This window comes from Agelaius phoeniceus, chromosome W, assembly GCF_051311805.1.
Source record: "Agelaius phoeniceus isolate bAgePho1 chromosome W, bAgePho1.hap1, whole genome shotgun sequence".
NCBI classification, from domain to species: domain Eukaryota; kingdom Metazoa; phylum Chordata; class Aves; order Passeriformes; family Icteridae; genus Agelaius; species Agelaius phoeniceus.
In genome coordinates, this window is record NC_135301.1 from 2,171,284 (window position 1) to 2,186,418 (window position 15,135).

The window sequence follows — 15,135 nt, forward strand, 5'->3', positions numbered from 1 at the left end:
CCAGGGTTTGGGTCTACCTACTTCCCAAATCCCTCCTAAAACACGGATGAATTCCTGAAAAGCAGGGAAATCTACATAACACTCTTTTTCTAGTCTACTTAGAAATTAATTAAAATCATGGCTTAATTTTGTACTTCTATATGAAAAATAGGCTGGAGCAGTACCACGTGAATAATTCAGATGCACAACAACAATGAAGAGAATGTTGAGATTCTCAAACGAATGCAGACTGGAATTACATTCTAAATGGCACAAGCTTCCCACCTCTTTCCTTAAAGGTACTTTTTCTGAAGTGGATGACAATTGTGGCCAAAGCACAGCATGAGCAGTTGTAGCCTCTCAGGGAGCTCTCCCAGACAGGCAGGGCCCAGCAGGGCAACAAGCAGACCCGAGAACATTAGGGTCAACTTTGGGTTTTTCTGAACATATATTCCTGGTACTCTGCTGCATATTTGTATTTTAACACATAGGCATATGGCTAGAGAAACAACAGTTAGTCAATTCATTCCAAAGGGACTTGGAATGTGATAAATTCTTACCCTCATTCTGAAGATCAAATAATTGAGACCAACGCAAAATGAGATGCTGGGTGCTGATACAGAAGAGCAGCCCTCCAGCATTAGCATTTGCTGCTGGAAAGCTGGCCTGTGTGCACAATCCAAATCTCCTGATGAAGAGCCTTTACAGATATTACTAGACTGAAAAAAGATAACTCACCAAGAATACTGCAGACTCCATCTATTCAGTTTTCTCATCTTACAGCCACCAAAAATCCCTGCAAATTCAAAATCTCCTTTGCTAAAAACAAAAATTCATAATATAGATAGCATTCAAATACCCAAACAAAACAGATTCAAGGAATTCTGTCACAATCCAAGAACTTAAAATTTTAAAGCTGCCTACTATTCTGGCAGAAGGAAAAAAAAATCATAAAAGACTCTCTAGTGAAATATATAAATTTTAGCTGACACTTGGAAAAGAACATGCATCCTCATCAGGAAGAGATCCTATTCCTAGCATGCAACAAGAACTCCTGTTTGCAGCATCATTCTGCCACAGACGTCTCGAGTCAAATATAGACCCTCTGCATCCTATGCTGAAGAACAGGGGCAGAAATCAGCACAGTGATCTGTCAGGCACTTTGCTCTGCCATGAGCTATTCACTGCTCTATCAAACCTGAAAAACAGCTTATCACAGCTGCAGTAAAGCTCACAAACCCAGAATTTCAGGCCAAATGGTAGTATGCTATTTTCACTTTTCCACGATTAATAGCTCAGTGCCTTACGTAATCTACTGCAGTCAGAAACAAAAAGGTTCCCTTGTATTGTCACCCTGCCTCAGCAGCCATCACACAACTTACCCAGTATCCACAACCTCTCAAGGCTTTTAGGGCTGTCTGATCTGCTGAGCACAGAGGAAAGGACCCTCATTTCACACCACAACAGAGTATTTCCAATGTTCTGCCTCTATATTATCTTGATTGTAGGTTACCAAACCAGCTAACACAGCCAGGACTGGGAAGATTTTTAAAAAATCACACTGGTTAGGATTCTAGAGTTGCTGATTTCCTGTTATAGGAAGTAACAGTTCCAGCAAAAGAATCCTCCAGGCAAAATGTTTAGTGATCCACTGTGCAAGCTCTAACAGCCTTTGTTCTTCCCTTTGCTAGATTCATTACTGCTTCCTTCTCTCTGCCCCTCTCCCTCTCTCTGACTCCTTCAGATTTCACTGTAAGATAAAAACGTCAGCTCAAATCTAAGTACACATGTTGTATTTTCTAGTTCAGAAAGAAAAACTAAAAATTCTATCCATTATCCATTGCTTTAAGTTGAAAGCAGTCACCCCTCTGCAGTTGCTGCACTGCCCATCCAATTTCCTATGCACAATATTATAATTCACACCACTGGAGCTCCATCCAGCCCCCAAAATACATCTTTCCACTTGGCTGCTGCAAAATCCTCCCCAGGTTACGAAAGTTTAAGAAAAGCCATCCATACTATTTCTTTTTCACAAGTTTTTTCTCTGTAGGCGATATTAAGTATGTGTTTAATACTGAAGACCTTATTTAAAAACCAAGTATTGGGTCACTGAGATGTGGTCAAACAACAACGTGTAAATAATCAGACAGCAAATCCTGCATGTATGAGTCTCTTAATACAGCACAGAACAGCTCCCTGCCACAACTGCTCAGCAATTCATGATTGTCATTCAGAGGCCTATTCGTATCACTACACTGTGAAAAAAAAGTTTATCTGGATATATTTCAATGAAAATACTGTATTTAACCAAGATATCAGTAAGTCTTTACAAAAAATAGCTTTAATCCTTTTAAAACTGGAGAACCTTAATAGCATTTCTTCATTAACACTTAAACAATTGTTTCCTTCCTAATGTGCCAAGTGTGCAATCAGGATGTAACTCCAATCTATTGTTCTATTCAGCCCAAAACACCACGTCTCACCTTGTGAACCTTGACCTTTGAGGGATTTTTTTAGCCAGTGCTCAGTTACTGCCACAGCCGCATTACCTCTGCAAACACCAAAGGGTTAAAGGCAGCCCCAATCAATAGGCCTACAAGAAAAAAAAAAAAAAAAGGAAAATGAGTATGCCTTACAGCATCTTTTCAATGCTTTTATGCACAATTCTACAACAATATTGTTTCCTTCTGGCCTTAGAGAAAGGCACAGAGCCCCCCCCCCCCCATTAATGTTTCCTAAGGAAGCAAACCACAAGACAGCACCCTGTAAATAAAACAGCATGCAAAGCATCCTCAGTCACAAGCATATCTACAATTACAAATAATTCAATCCATTTTATTTAGTTTAGTTTTAAAATAGACTGTATAACCAGTGTCCCACCCTTGCAAAGCAAAAATATTTTAGTAAGGGTCATAAATCTCAGCTCTTGCCCATTCCTTAAGCATAAAAAGGCACAAAAAGCCAAAGTAATCTCAGTTACTGCAAATATGTACATTTACATACAGAACCCTTTATGACTACGTTAGCCACATACCAGTGCTGTGTGTCTAAAGTGTGCATTCACATACTGTTTTGGGATGGTATCTTTCTGCAAGCTCCTCTGCTTTTGGCTGCCATGAAGGGAGGAAGCTATCCCAGTGTAGTAGCTCAGTGACTGCATTGTGTTCAGGAGCTGATCTGCCTCAAACCAGTTCCAGCCGGTTCTGGTCACCCTACATAAAAAGCTATGGCAACCCTCGCTGAGTTGCCAACAAGACCCTGAAAATCGCAGGGGCTGGTTTTTGTGTGGCGTGGGGCCGGCACAGCCCTGTGCCCCGGCTCCCCTCCTGCCCGGCCCACGCGGCCCCTGCTCCCCAGAGCCCCCCACACGCTCCCTTGCTCGCCTCCCCCACTTACCTCCCACAACCTGGCTGAGAGCTGTGTGTGCGTGCCTGGCTGTAGCTAACAAAGAGACCGCAATAAAAATCCTCACAGGATCTCTCTTGCAGCACCAGGCAGGCTCGGCCACAGCCCTGGGAGACAGGCTGCTAACCCGGGCTGCTGCCCCTCTGCTCCCCCAGATGAGGGGTGGCTGCTCGCACGCGTCACATCTGCCCCCTCATGCCCACGGCCATGGGGTGCCCCATCAAGGGCTTCTCCCATCTGCCCTCCCCACTCCTCGTTCCATCTGGGGCCGCCCAAGTGGCATTTTCTGTGCTCTGAGCAGCATTACTATAGAGTACCCACAAATGCGCCTCCCTCCCCTCAAGAAAGCCATTTCCGCAGTAGCAAGATGCCTACAAAATAGTTCCTTTGCCCCCTCCTCGCAGCACCGACTTGGCTGCTACACTGATTTTTTTTTTTTTCTTTCTTTCTTTTGCTATTCGACTATGCTGGAGGCCTTGAGAAGCGGCGAGCTGCAGCCCCACGGCTGGGCAGCCCCCCCGGCTTGCACCCGCCGGCTGGGGAGGCCCGGTCAGGCTCTGCGCAGCTCCCACCCCGCAGAGACCGTGCGGACCGACCGCCTGCCCGGCCCTGCGCTTCGCAGGCGATGCCTGCCCAGGGTCTCAGCCCCTTGCGGTGCCCACGCCGCTCCGGGGGTCCGCACCCACCTGTGCCCGTGGCCGCTCTGCTCCTGCCCGCTCCCCTTCACCTCGGCCACGCAAGGGCCTTCCTCCTGCATGGCTGACAGGCACCCAGACCGAGACAGCAGCCACCCCGCTCCTCTTGGCTACTCACCCTTGCTCTGGGAACACCAGTAACCACCTCCGCCTACGCGCTGAAACCCCCTCCTCTCGGAGGCTGCGGGAGATGCTGCTGTGCAGGGCTCCCTCCGGCTGGGTGGGCGACCCCGACAAAGCCCCTCTGCCCCTGGCTGCACCTGCAATTGAACAGAGGTCTCGGGCACAACCCTGCACCCCTCCCTGCGGAGACACCTTCTTCGCATCCCTCATCCCCACCCCGTTCTGGGGAGAACCACCATGTTCTTCCGCTGCCTCGGCCCGTCTTCCCTGCACAGGCTGCTGCGGCCGCAACCGCGGCCGGCCCTCCCTCGGCCCCTCGGTCCGGGGGGCCGCTCCCTCCTCCGGGCTGCCGCGGCCCCGGGCACCTCCCCGCGGGTCTGCGCGCTCCCGGCCCGAATTGGCCCTGTCCGAGCGGGCCTTGCGAACCCTGGGGACGGCCGGGGAGGAGAGGCCGTGGCCCCTTCGGCGGCGGGGAGAACGATCCGCCCCCGCCCGGCCGGCCCGGAGCCGCCGGTCCGGGCAGTCCCTGCACGGGTGCCCGCGGGCCTCCGGCCGCCGCCGGACCGGGAGGAAGCGACCCCATAGCATGCAACCTCCGGTCCCCATGCGACACACCTGCTGCGGCCGGAGCCGGCGGGCTCGGGCAGGGCTACGGCCCGCGGTGCGGCCCGGCCCCGCGTCGGAGGAACATAATGGCAGGAGGCTGCGGGGCTGGGCGGTGGGGGTGGGGGTGCTCGGCGGCACAGATGGGGAGACGCTCCCGTGTGATTCCGTGTGGAACGGCTCCCTGGAGAGTGCCGGGGGCGGGGAGGCTGCGGGGCCGCCGAGCGCCGCGGGGCCGGGGCCGGGTCGCGGCCTCCCGCAGCCCGCACAGCTCGGGGGGGTTTCCGAGCGCTGCCGGCGGGCAGAGCCGCGCCGGCCGCCGGGGCCGATCTCCTCCGCGCCGCAGCCGGCGCCGCCCGGGTGCCGTGGGAGACGCTCCCCGGGGCCCGCCGGGCTCTCCCCGTGCCCGAGAGCCTCAGGCCTCGAAGGGCAGCCGGGGGAAGAGCCCGCGGCCGCCGCTCCGGTTGCAGGCCAACAAAGGACGGGAGGAGCCACACGCTGCCAGCTCTGGCGGTTCAGCCCCTCCGCCGGCGCTGCGGCCGCTGTGCCCGGGCCCGGCCGAGGTCACCCCCCCAGGTCCCGGGGCGCGGCCGGGAACCGTGTCCCGGAGCGATGCTGCCTTTCCTTCCACACCCCTTACCCGGGCACTCTGGGGCCCGCCTGCGCAGCGCCTGCGGCCCGTGCGCTGCCTCTGACCGGCCGCCTTTGTTGGCTGCGCAGCATCCCGGCGGCATCGCCATTGCTAGGAACGGCAGGACGAGATCCCGCCCTCTCCGGTACCACCGTGCAGCACCATTTTCAGAATGTAAAGTTTTGCACGCGAATCGCTTTATCGAAGCATACTAATGGCTTTAAATACATAACACCCGTCTCAAGTTTACGCTATGGGCATACAGTACACGAAATATTCTAGATAAAATAATGTGTAATAGTGCATTAACGTCTGGTGTCTTAGCGTCTCTTACGAGCCTGTTAGGAAGGCAGCAGAGTCCCATAGGCGTTCTGCACAAGCACAGCTCCTTCTGGGAAGCTGCCCCAGTAGCTGTGCCCGCAAGTATCGGTAGGGCAGGAAATTACCCATCGTGCCATACCCTGGCTGCTCCAATCCTGCCTCCACATAAAAATTCCAACTTATTCCAATTAACCAAAACAGCAGCAGAACACAGGTTCTACTGATTTGAATTTTAATATAATAAATCGATTTTAGGATTATATGAAAGTGGATTTCTGCACTAGTTTTAATGTTCAAGAAGGGTCATACAATTCAGCTTGCACAAGCCTTTGGCTCATCCTCCAAGTGACTTGTAGAATTAGGCCATGATAATTACAACACCCTATTTCTTCCCAATTCACCAGTAAACTGATTTGATTAAAGAAGTGAAAACTACACTCTCTTTACTTCCAGTGAATTTCTGTGGTCGGCTTGCATAATAGCATAAAAGAAGATGGCAGCTGCTATTACTACTCTGGTATTAATATCTGAAATGTTAATCAATTTCACAGTTCATACATGGCACAAAGGTCCTTGCGTGTGCTGCCTTTCACACTTATTTTCCTTCCAGCCAGGAAGGAAATCTACTTGTTTTCCTTCCAGCCAGGTGTCCTTGATAACTCCATAGGAGAAAAAGTCTGTCACCCTAAGTATTTGACTTAAAACACCTAAAATGAAGAGAATTTAAAGTATATCTTACAAGTCAGGCTGAAAACGCTTGTCCAGTGGTTTTTTAATTCAAGCGCACAAAAAAAGAGGTTCAGCACCATGAGTGTCCCTGCAGTCACTTCTGCATTGGGAGTTTTTGGCATGTTGATCTTATGTCTTGGCTCTGAAGTCTTAGACCAGAGGTCCTGTTCACTCTCCTGTAGACACTCTGCTACATAATCCTTAGAAACCGTGGTGGAGGAAATTCTCCTTGTTTAAGTTATCCTGTGTTATCCCTTGGCTTTGCAGCAGCCAGGTTCAAAGTGCCCAGCCCTGCTGTCCTGGCACGGATAATGTCCATCCCAACCAATGAAACCATCACCACTGGATCCTTGCAGCTGGACTCCAGCTCTGAGGTGGGATCTCCCAGAGTCCCATAACTTGTACTTCTTTCTCTGGGAACCTTGAGCCCCTCCTTTTCTTTTCCTGGAGAAACGCCTCCAGTGCGGCCTGCTGCTCCTTCTGAGCAGTCAGCAAGGAGTGCTGCCAACCCACAACACTCATCCTACAGTGAATGCTGAACTTGAGTGCAATAATAACTTCTTAATTATTTAACTTCTAAGGATTTTAAGGCTCTTGAAATTCAGAACTCTGAACAGTGGTGTATTCATTTCGTGCCTTCTGTACAGGGATCAATTTTAACTGCATCAAACACAGCTTCTGCACTTTAACGGTGTGCTGGGACTAGAGAGGATTTTGCAGGTGGATTGACACAATAAAAACTGAAGTTAATTTACATTTGATTTTTTTATGTCAGAATAAATACTGCCTGTTTTGTCCTTCCTACTTTTGGGGAACAATAAGAGAACATTTCCTTTCTAGCTAGCAAAACATGCTTAACTTAAAGCAAGGAGGGTAAAATACAGATTCCATATTTCCAATCCTAAATTTGTTTTCAGAGTAATAGCTTTACAACTTCTGGCAAATGCTTAATAGCATTTGTTAATTCCATTGCTTTTTTCACCATATAATTTCTTGTAACTTCTGATCAACAAGAGCAGAGCAGAAGTTTATATTTCTTGTTTTAGAATACTTTTATTTTTCTTTTTATCACTTTCCTTTAACCACATATATTTAAACATTCAATATTTAAAGACCAGCTTACAATTAAATTTCCCCTTTTCAAATGTTCCTATCACTAATCTCTAGGTATTTTCTTGGGGAAAAAAAATCATTTTCCTTTCCTGGTCATTAAAATATATCTTCTATTACATTTTGGACTAAAACCCCCAGGATTGCTTTTTAAAATTACAAGTTTTTTTTTTTTAAAAAGGCCATCTCATAGGAGATAAGGACTTTGGTAGGGAGAAATGTACAAACACTGTCCAGAACTGAGAAACATCTCTGCAACAGGCAGTTTCCCCCAGATCTAAAGAATATGTTCATGGAAGATGGCAACTCATGCTATCCATCTGTAAGGAGAGAATCTTTCACTACAGCGTGAACATTTGCAATGCCCAAGGAGCATGAAGAGTGAGAAACCCTAATGACTCTCAAGATGTTAAATACTGTAAAGGCCCAAATACTGCAATGTCTTGAACAACAACAGACTCCCATTTTTAATCATCTGCAAAAGAGATGCTGATATTTAGATATAATACAAAGCCAAGAGGATTTGTCAGGGCCTAATTCTACCTTTTTTCTGGCTGTTAACCAGAGCAAACAAAACATTATCCAAAGAAATCAGAGTTGGTTAGTGAGGATCATGGATCATTAAAACAGTTCTGCTTGTGAGGAGTTGCAGTCAATGGCTCAGTTTTTCCACGTGTATGAGGTATGACGTATGAGGTAACACTGTGCTGTGAGCTCCCAGCTCCTCTGAACAGGCAAGAGCAGAACAACACCCCTCAGACACTCACCTACATATGAACTATAGTATGAAGTGTATTCCCAGTGGGAAATAAAGGGCTTTGCTCCAAATCTGCACATAGATGAGCCTCAGTGTTGCACACGAGCAGGCCTGGTACACAGGCCATATGCCCACAGCACTTGCTGCCTCATCCCCAAGCTGCCAAGTGGTGACACTGGTGTTCAAGGCAGACAGCTGAAGGCACTGTCACAGGGTTACATCTGTTGGCAAAAGCATGCCTTCAGCCCAAGCATTTCTAGATATGAAAAATGAAATAGAAAAGCCTGTATAACTTGATGATTGTCAAAAGCTGGGAAGGCATTTCTTCTGCACAGGACTACCGTTTTTGGAGAAATTGACTACTCCCAGAGTAGCAGCAGCAGAAAATTGACTGCTCCCCAGAGGCAGGGCAGCCACAGCTCCACTGGGCAATCTGCCAGTGTCTCACTCCCCTGACAGGGAAAAATTTCTTCCTTATTTCCAATCTAGTCCTGCCCTCTTGTCAATTTAAAACTTAAAAAATTTAAATCCCTTGCCCTGTCACTACAGGCTCTGGTGAAAAACTATGTACCCTAATACTTTATGTCTGTATACTCCATGTATACAGCACGTAGCACCCTGAGGCTCCCTGAGCACTCAGTGCTGAGTGCATCACACCAGCACTTTGGCCAGAGCAGCAGCTCAGGATGTGCAGGCAGGAGCTGCTGGGGGACAGCACACACCTGCTCACAGCCATCTTTCCAGCAGCACAGAGCACAGCCTCAGGCCAGACCTCCCAAACTCAGTCCCCAACCTGCTTACACAACACAACACAACCACAGGCATATTGCAGAATGCAAGGCTGATGGATTTTTGGATTTTCCATGACACTGTTCTCTTTTCCACTTACGAACATGTTCCGAGTGCTGGGCCAGAACCCCTCAGTCAGTTCCTCATCGGGAATTAGCCACCTGCGTGATTAACATCAGTACCACAGAGCTCAGCAGCCTGGCACATTGAAGAATGCCTGTTTTGTTCCCATATGTGCCATATGTACAGGGCTTTTTCCTTCTTCCTTCTTATATTTATTCAAGTATACGAGGATTATTTCTGAATTATTCATCATACAATATCTGATTAGACTGTGGCGGTGCCGGTTCCCACTGCTTAATGAATGAGCCATTAGGCTTTTGCAGATGGTGCCATCAACAGCTCCTGTGCTGTGTGTTCCGTGCATTTACCCAGCAAACGGAGAGCGCTGAACCTGAACACGGTGTGGGAGATGAGTAATGCCCATGCAGTGATCCCACAAACCACACCAAGAGAGCAAGTGTTGCTGTAAAACTTACATTTGGTCCTAGACGTTATCTAATACAATTTTCTCAGAAAATCTTAGTATAGCTGAGTATATATCCCACCAAACTACCCAATACATCGCTTCAAGCAGGGAAGCAGAGGACAGAAACTGCCAGCAGTTTACCTATGTTGTCCTGCAAGGTGTGACAACTGCTGCCATGACTTATGGGCATGAGCAGGGCCAGACATCATCTGTGTGCTCCACGCACTTCTTTCTTGGAAGAGGAGACAGAGAAGTGAGAGAAGACACTGTATTCCAGAACCCAAGTGGGTTCTGTGTCTGGGAGAACAGACACAACAGGCACAGCTGCACCCTTGCTTTGGGAGGGCCTTAGGAAGTGGGAGACAGTGCATAGCTGCTTGAGAAATCCATCCCAAATCACACAGCTTGGCAGCCTTCCTGCTGGTTCCTCGGGGCTGCCACCTGCACAGCTGGGGAGAGGCGCTGGGATGGTGCTGTGTGACACAAGAGGTGCTGCCCCTCTGCAGGACGGGGACACAGCTGCTTGGGACCAGCAGCAGCTGTGCTTGCAATTCTGCCTTTCCAGAGCCTTCTCTGGAAGCACATAATAAAAGAAGGAGGAACCCAAGAGTGATTTTTCTGCCACTTTTCCTCTGTTTACTTCAGGAAATGCTGTCCTCACAGATGAGGGTGGCAGCAGCAGCTCAGCCTGGCTGTGGTTCCTGATTCCAAGCTGCCTGTGATGATCTTCCTACAATGAAAGCAAAGTTAAAATCAAGGCGCCTTGCTGGTTTGTGGCCAGCATGGCCAGGGAGTCTTTCAAGCACTCATATTTTCCATGCTGGTCCTTGGCATCTCCTGCTGGAAAAAGGACATCTGATTCATTCCCACCTACCGAAGATGAGTCAGGATTATACAAATTCTATTTCGTTTGTGTAACAACACTACTTCCCATGTTGCAAGCTTTCCTGTCTGCTGCCATAAAAGTCTTGGGTACAGAGGAGGGGAGAGCCACCAGAGCAGCATCCAGCCCCAAGGGTTTCACTGCTCAGCAGCAGCCCCTGCTTAGTTCCATCAGCCAGATTAGCCATTAGTCCCTGATGGCTTTCCCCTCTGCAGTACAGGTGGGCAGGCTCTTGACTTGTTTCATGTGAACAAACAGCTGCAGCAGCTACAGCTCCAGCCTGCAGCCCCTGCCTGGAAGGGTCCCCCAGTGACAGAGCACGGCTCCCTGTGGGACACGAGCTGTGGGGGCACACAGGGGTTCCCCCAGCTGCTGTGCTTGAGCCTGGGCTTCCCACACAGTGCAGGGGCCACCAGCAGCCAACAGCAAGGCACCTGCTGCTGTCACTAGTGACACTGCTGGGCCTGCCTGCACCTGCCTGGCCAAATTACAGGCTCACGTTGTCTGGGAGGGGTCATCCTCCCTTCCAGCCCCAGGGATCTTTTCTCCTTGTCCTTTCAGCTCTGAAACCTCTGCTTCAGAAGTTAGGCTCCCACACAGCCACCATGCGAGAACTGGCTTGGCTTCAGATCAGTCAAAAATCTCCATCTTGCAGTGCATGGGTGCAAATAATAATGCAGGCTGAAAAAGTAACTGCTGAGCATCATCTCTCTACTAATGAGATTTTTTTTTTATTACTTCTTAGAGCTGTCCAAAAATGTCCATCTTACATAACTAAACCCACTCTAGTTTGTGATACATCAGAATTCTAATAATACCTTTTGTACCTTATATATACACACCACAGTTTGAACATCCTAGAGCTGGCAGGCAGATGGAGTTTAACAGGAACTATTCCATCAACAGATGCTACTACCACCGAGTTCTCTTTGCTCAGCCTGGGAATGAACTGATGGGCAAGGCAAGAAAACATGTTTTCTTACAGAGACACCATCTGCCAGCTTGAGAAGCTGCTGTCACCAGTGACTCAGGATAACTCATATAAGGAAAAACATTATTAATACCATTCTCAAGACAGCCCTGTTATTAACTACACATTGACTGTATTGTAACTATTGTCTAGCATCAAGACTATTGCAATAAGAAAGTACTTAACTAATTAGTCTAAAAGGAAAATAACTGTAAACAAAATTACTTGAGAAAGGGCAGTTATTTATCTTGGGAACCTTTAGGTAACAAACCTGGGTTTAATCCTTCTTTGCTATCATATTCTGTTAAGAATTGTTGCATGGTATCAGACAGAACTTTTCCAGTTGTGGAAACTTACAGTTTCCACAAAACAACAACAAAAAAAAGGTTTTTGTTTATCGGAGCTTATAAAGAAAAGAAGGGATTATTGGATTGCCAGCAGCAGAGATGAGGAGTTCCCATGGATTGTTTTATAGAACAGGATGATGGGAGGTGTAGAGGTGTCCCAGCACATGCAGGGTACTAAGGGCCTGCTGGGCACGTGGCTCTTCTCATCAGATCAGAAAAAGAAAGAAGATGCTGATGGCAAGGTAACACCAGAGTGGAGGGTAAAACACCTAATTCCAAGTAAAACTCACTCCCAGCTGGCAAGTGGCTTGCTCCTGTGTATCCCACCACAGGAAAGCATGTTGTACTCTTGTTAAAACCTGGATTATCCCAGTGCAGACAGCAAGAGAGGAACTAGCAGGGAGGCTCTGCAGTGGTAATGAGTCCCACCTCTGATTTATGTGCTGGGGTGCAGTGAGGTGCAAACAGCTGCAGTTCTCCACCTGCCAGCATGGCTAAACAGCTTGTCATATAGCACAGCTATTTTCTGATTCAAATAAACCCACTATTTCCACTAAAATAAGGGCTAGTAATCCAATGGGTGTTACAAAATTGTGTTTTCTTGCAGGTGCAACACTGAACCAGAATCTGCAGCAATTTTCTGCATATCCCTGAGGCAGGGATAAATCAAAGCCTACAAAGCTTTGAGAATCAGCAAACTAGTATTTTATAGTGACTCTGTAGCTTCTTAAAAGACTGTTATGCTTCTTACAGACCAAAAAAATACAGATTTGGTATGTTATGAATATCTCAAAGCAGTCCTGACAAATTCCTGGACCAATCCCGGTCCTGCAAGGCAGGTCTCATGCATACTTCTGGAATTCAGCAGAAGAGGAAAGAGAGAGAAAAGAGCTGGCAGGCACAAAGAAGACAGGATGTGAACAGAGAAGGCTCCTGGGACTGCTTTAAACACTTACAGCTCTGAAAAACAGCCCTTTCAGAGGGGAATAATCTGAGCAATTGCCGACAGGCTGCCTGATGGTAACCCACAGAAAAGGTGCTTACCTCTGTAGGTAGGCATTGATATCTTCTTCGTGGTGACTGTTGACAGGACCCAAGGGAATGGCCTGAAGTTGTGGCAGGGGAGGTCTAGGTTAGGTTTAGGTTAGATATTAGAAAAAGGTTTTTCCCCCAGAGGGTGGTAGGACACTGACCAGGCTCCCCAGGGAATGATCACAGCCCCAAGGCTGCCAGAGCTCCAGGAGCCTTTGGACAATGCTCTCAGGCACAGGGTATGACTCTTGGGAATGGCCTTGTGCACAGCAAGGAGCTGGACTCCGTGATCCTTGTAGGTCCCTTCCAGCTCAGAGTATTCAGGGAGTCTGTCCTGCCACGCACAGTCAATCCCTCTTCTTACAGGATGTCGGGAAGCAGAGCTGGCGCACATTTAGAGAGATGAAATAAATCATAACCACCACGTTAAGTCATCAGAGAGCCCAGGAAGCATCTGAGAGCTGCTTGATCTTATGTGTAGTGAAGTAATTTGCATAGCAGGTTGAAGACTTTTCATCCTAATTGCAAGTGGCTTTGAAAGCTGGAAGCAGGGTGCCAGCAGATTCTGTCTGAAGAGCAGATGGGGAGGCCTGGTGGCTCCCTCCCACATGCGCTGCAGATGTGGAGGCTGGTCGCTGTGGTAACACACCCCCACAGGGATCCGGGGCTCCTGCTCACTGCCTGCAGCAACAAGCATGGGACACAGCACTTCTCCTCATTAGCTCTTAAAATAAGCCTGCTATGACTAAATTGCTGCAGCCATACCTTAGAAATTACTAACTGCCTAAATGCCACAACATGGAAGTGTCCCCACTCCATTCCTAGACTACTGCAATTACTAAATGATCAATCTTTTAAAAAAACTCAACAAACCAAATTCCCAACCTGCTCTCCTCCACCTGATACTTTAAACCCATCTCCAATTCCCAGCAAAAACCTTGGAGCTCAGAATGCTGCACTCGAAAATGTGAGGAGATCTTACTGTACCTGAACTAAAATTCTGTGCAAGGAAGAAGTAATACTGAAACATACCCACATTACAGTACTGAGGAATCTATGTCAAGGTGAACATAGCCCAGGAGCTTACTGCATGTGAAAGCTGCCAAAGTTACTAATTAGCTGACAGAATGAGGAAAAGTAGTTGATGCATGAACCAAGGCAGTAACTACAGAGACAGCAACGCCAGCCCTGAAATCTGCTGAGTAGTTCCATGGTGCAGATGGTTTTTGAGCCAGAGGCAGTTTCAGGACTCTCAGGATAACAAGAGCAGTCAGCCTGCACAGCTCTATGGAGGTACAGAAGGTAAATGCATTCCCACCTTACTGCAGTGTGGTGAGGGACAATGGAAGAAGTTTCTTGGCCTTTCTGAAGTACATGAACCCTTCTTTTGCCAGAGAAGTCTAAGTTTGTATAGATTACCTTAAACCTTCCTTCTAAATGTATTCAACATCCAAACCCAGGTAACAAACACTTGAGTTATACAAAACCATACAGCAGTGCTATAGCAGAGGGCAAAGTAATTAAGCCTACCAGATACTTCAGCAAAAAATAATTATCTCCAAATAACTGCACTGTAGGGAAAAAACAAACCCCTGAGGCTTTGATTTAGAAAGCGTACCACAAGTAACAACTGCCTAGGTTTAGGCATGTCTTTTAATCCCACCAATTCCACTTAGAGTGAAATGTTAATTTATGCCGGTTGAACTCTTAAAGTGCTTTCCTGGAGCTAGGCTGAAGGAAATGGGTGCTGCTTGCACTGAAGAACCAGAGTATTTAATTCTAAACACTAATAATTAAAACAGTTAGAGCACTTCCTAAAGACAGTGCTGCAGTGAGAAAATGCCTTTCCATCACTATTCTCTTTTTAACGAGGGTTCAGACAGATAAAGTTTTCCTCTACACACTCTACTGCCACAGGCAGACTTTTGTCATACAATTTGGACAAGTCTGAGTGATTTAGGTCACTTAGAGAACTCTGTTAAAGGTATTAGCAAAAGCAGGTTTAATGTAAATGTGCAAAAGGGTGATGAGGTTGAATGGCAGGGCTCACTCTGGTAACTGCTACATGGATGATGCACACAGAGGAAAATCTGTCTAGAATCAATGTAGAATGATTTACACAGGCACCATGAATGCCAAAGGCTAAGAGAGGCCCTGCTGCTGAGTCACAGGGCTCAGAGCTGGGCAGGGGTTTACGCCTGAAGAATTTGGCACCACCTAACTGCTGACTAT

At 47.7% G+C, this 15,135-nt stretch overlaps 1 protein-coding gene across 9 annotated transcripts in view; it reads right to left on the minus strand.

Annotated features, from left to right (window-relative positions):
• LOC129133098 (zinc finger protein 532) overlaps positions 1-13,472 on the minus strand; it is a 41,234-nt gene extending 27,762 nt beyond the window's left edge. The window contains exons 1-3 of one of the 9 annotated variants that reach the window (XM_077193124.1): positions 12,916-13,472; positions 4,198-4,339; positions 2,463-2,572 (exon numbers count right to left, since the gene is read on the minus strand). The gene's annotated coding sequence lies outside the window, so the exon portion shown is untranslated. Of the gene's footprint in view, positions 1-717; positions 866-2,462; positions 2,573-3,013; positions 3,307-3,375; positions 3,971-4,070; positions 4,340-4,817; positions 5,323-5,445; positions 5,591-12,915 lie in introns of those variants that run through there. The other 8 variants (XM_077193123.1, XM_077193122.1, XM_077193129.1 and 5 more) reach the window with 8 other exon arrangements.
• Between the last annotated feature and the right edge of the window lie 1,663 nt (positions 13,473-15,135).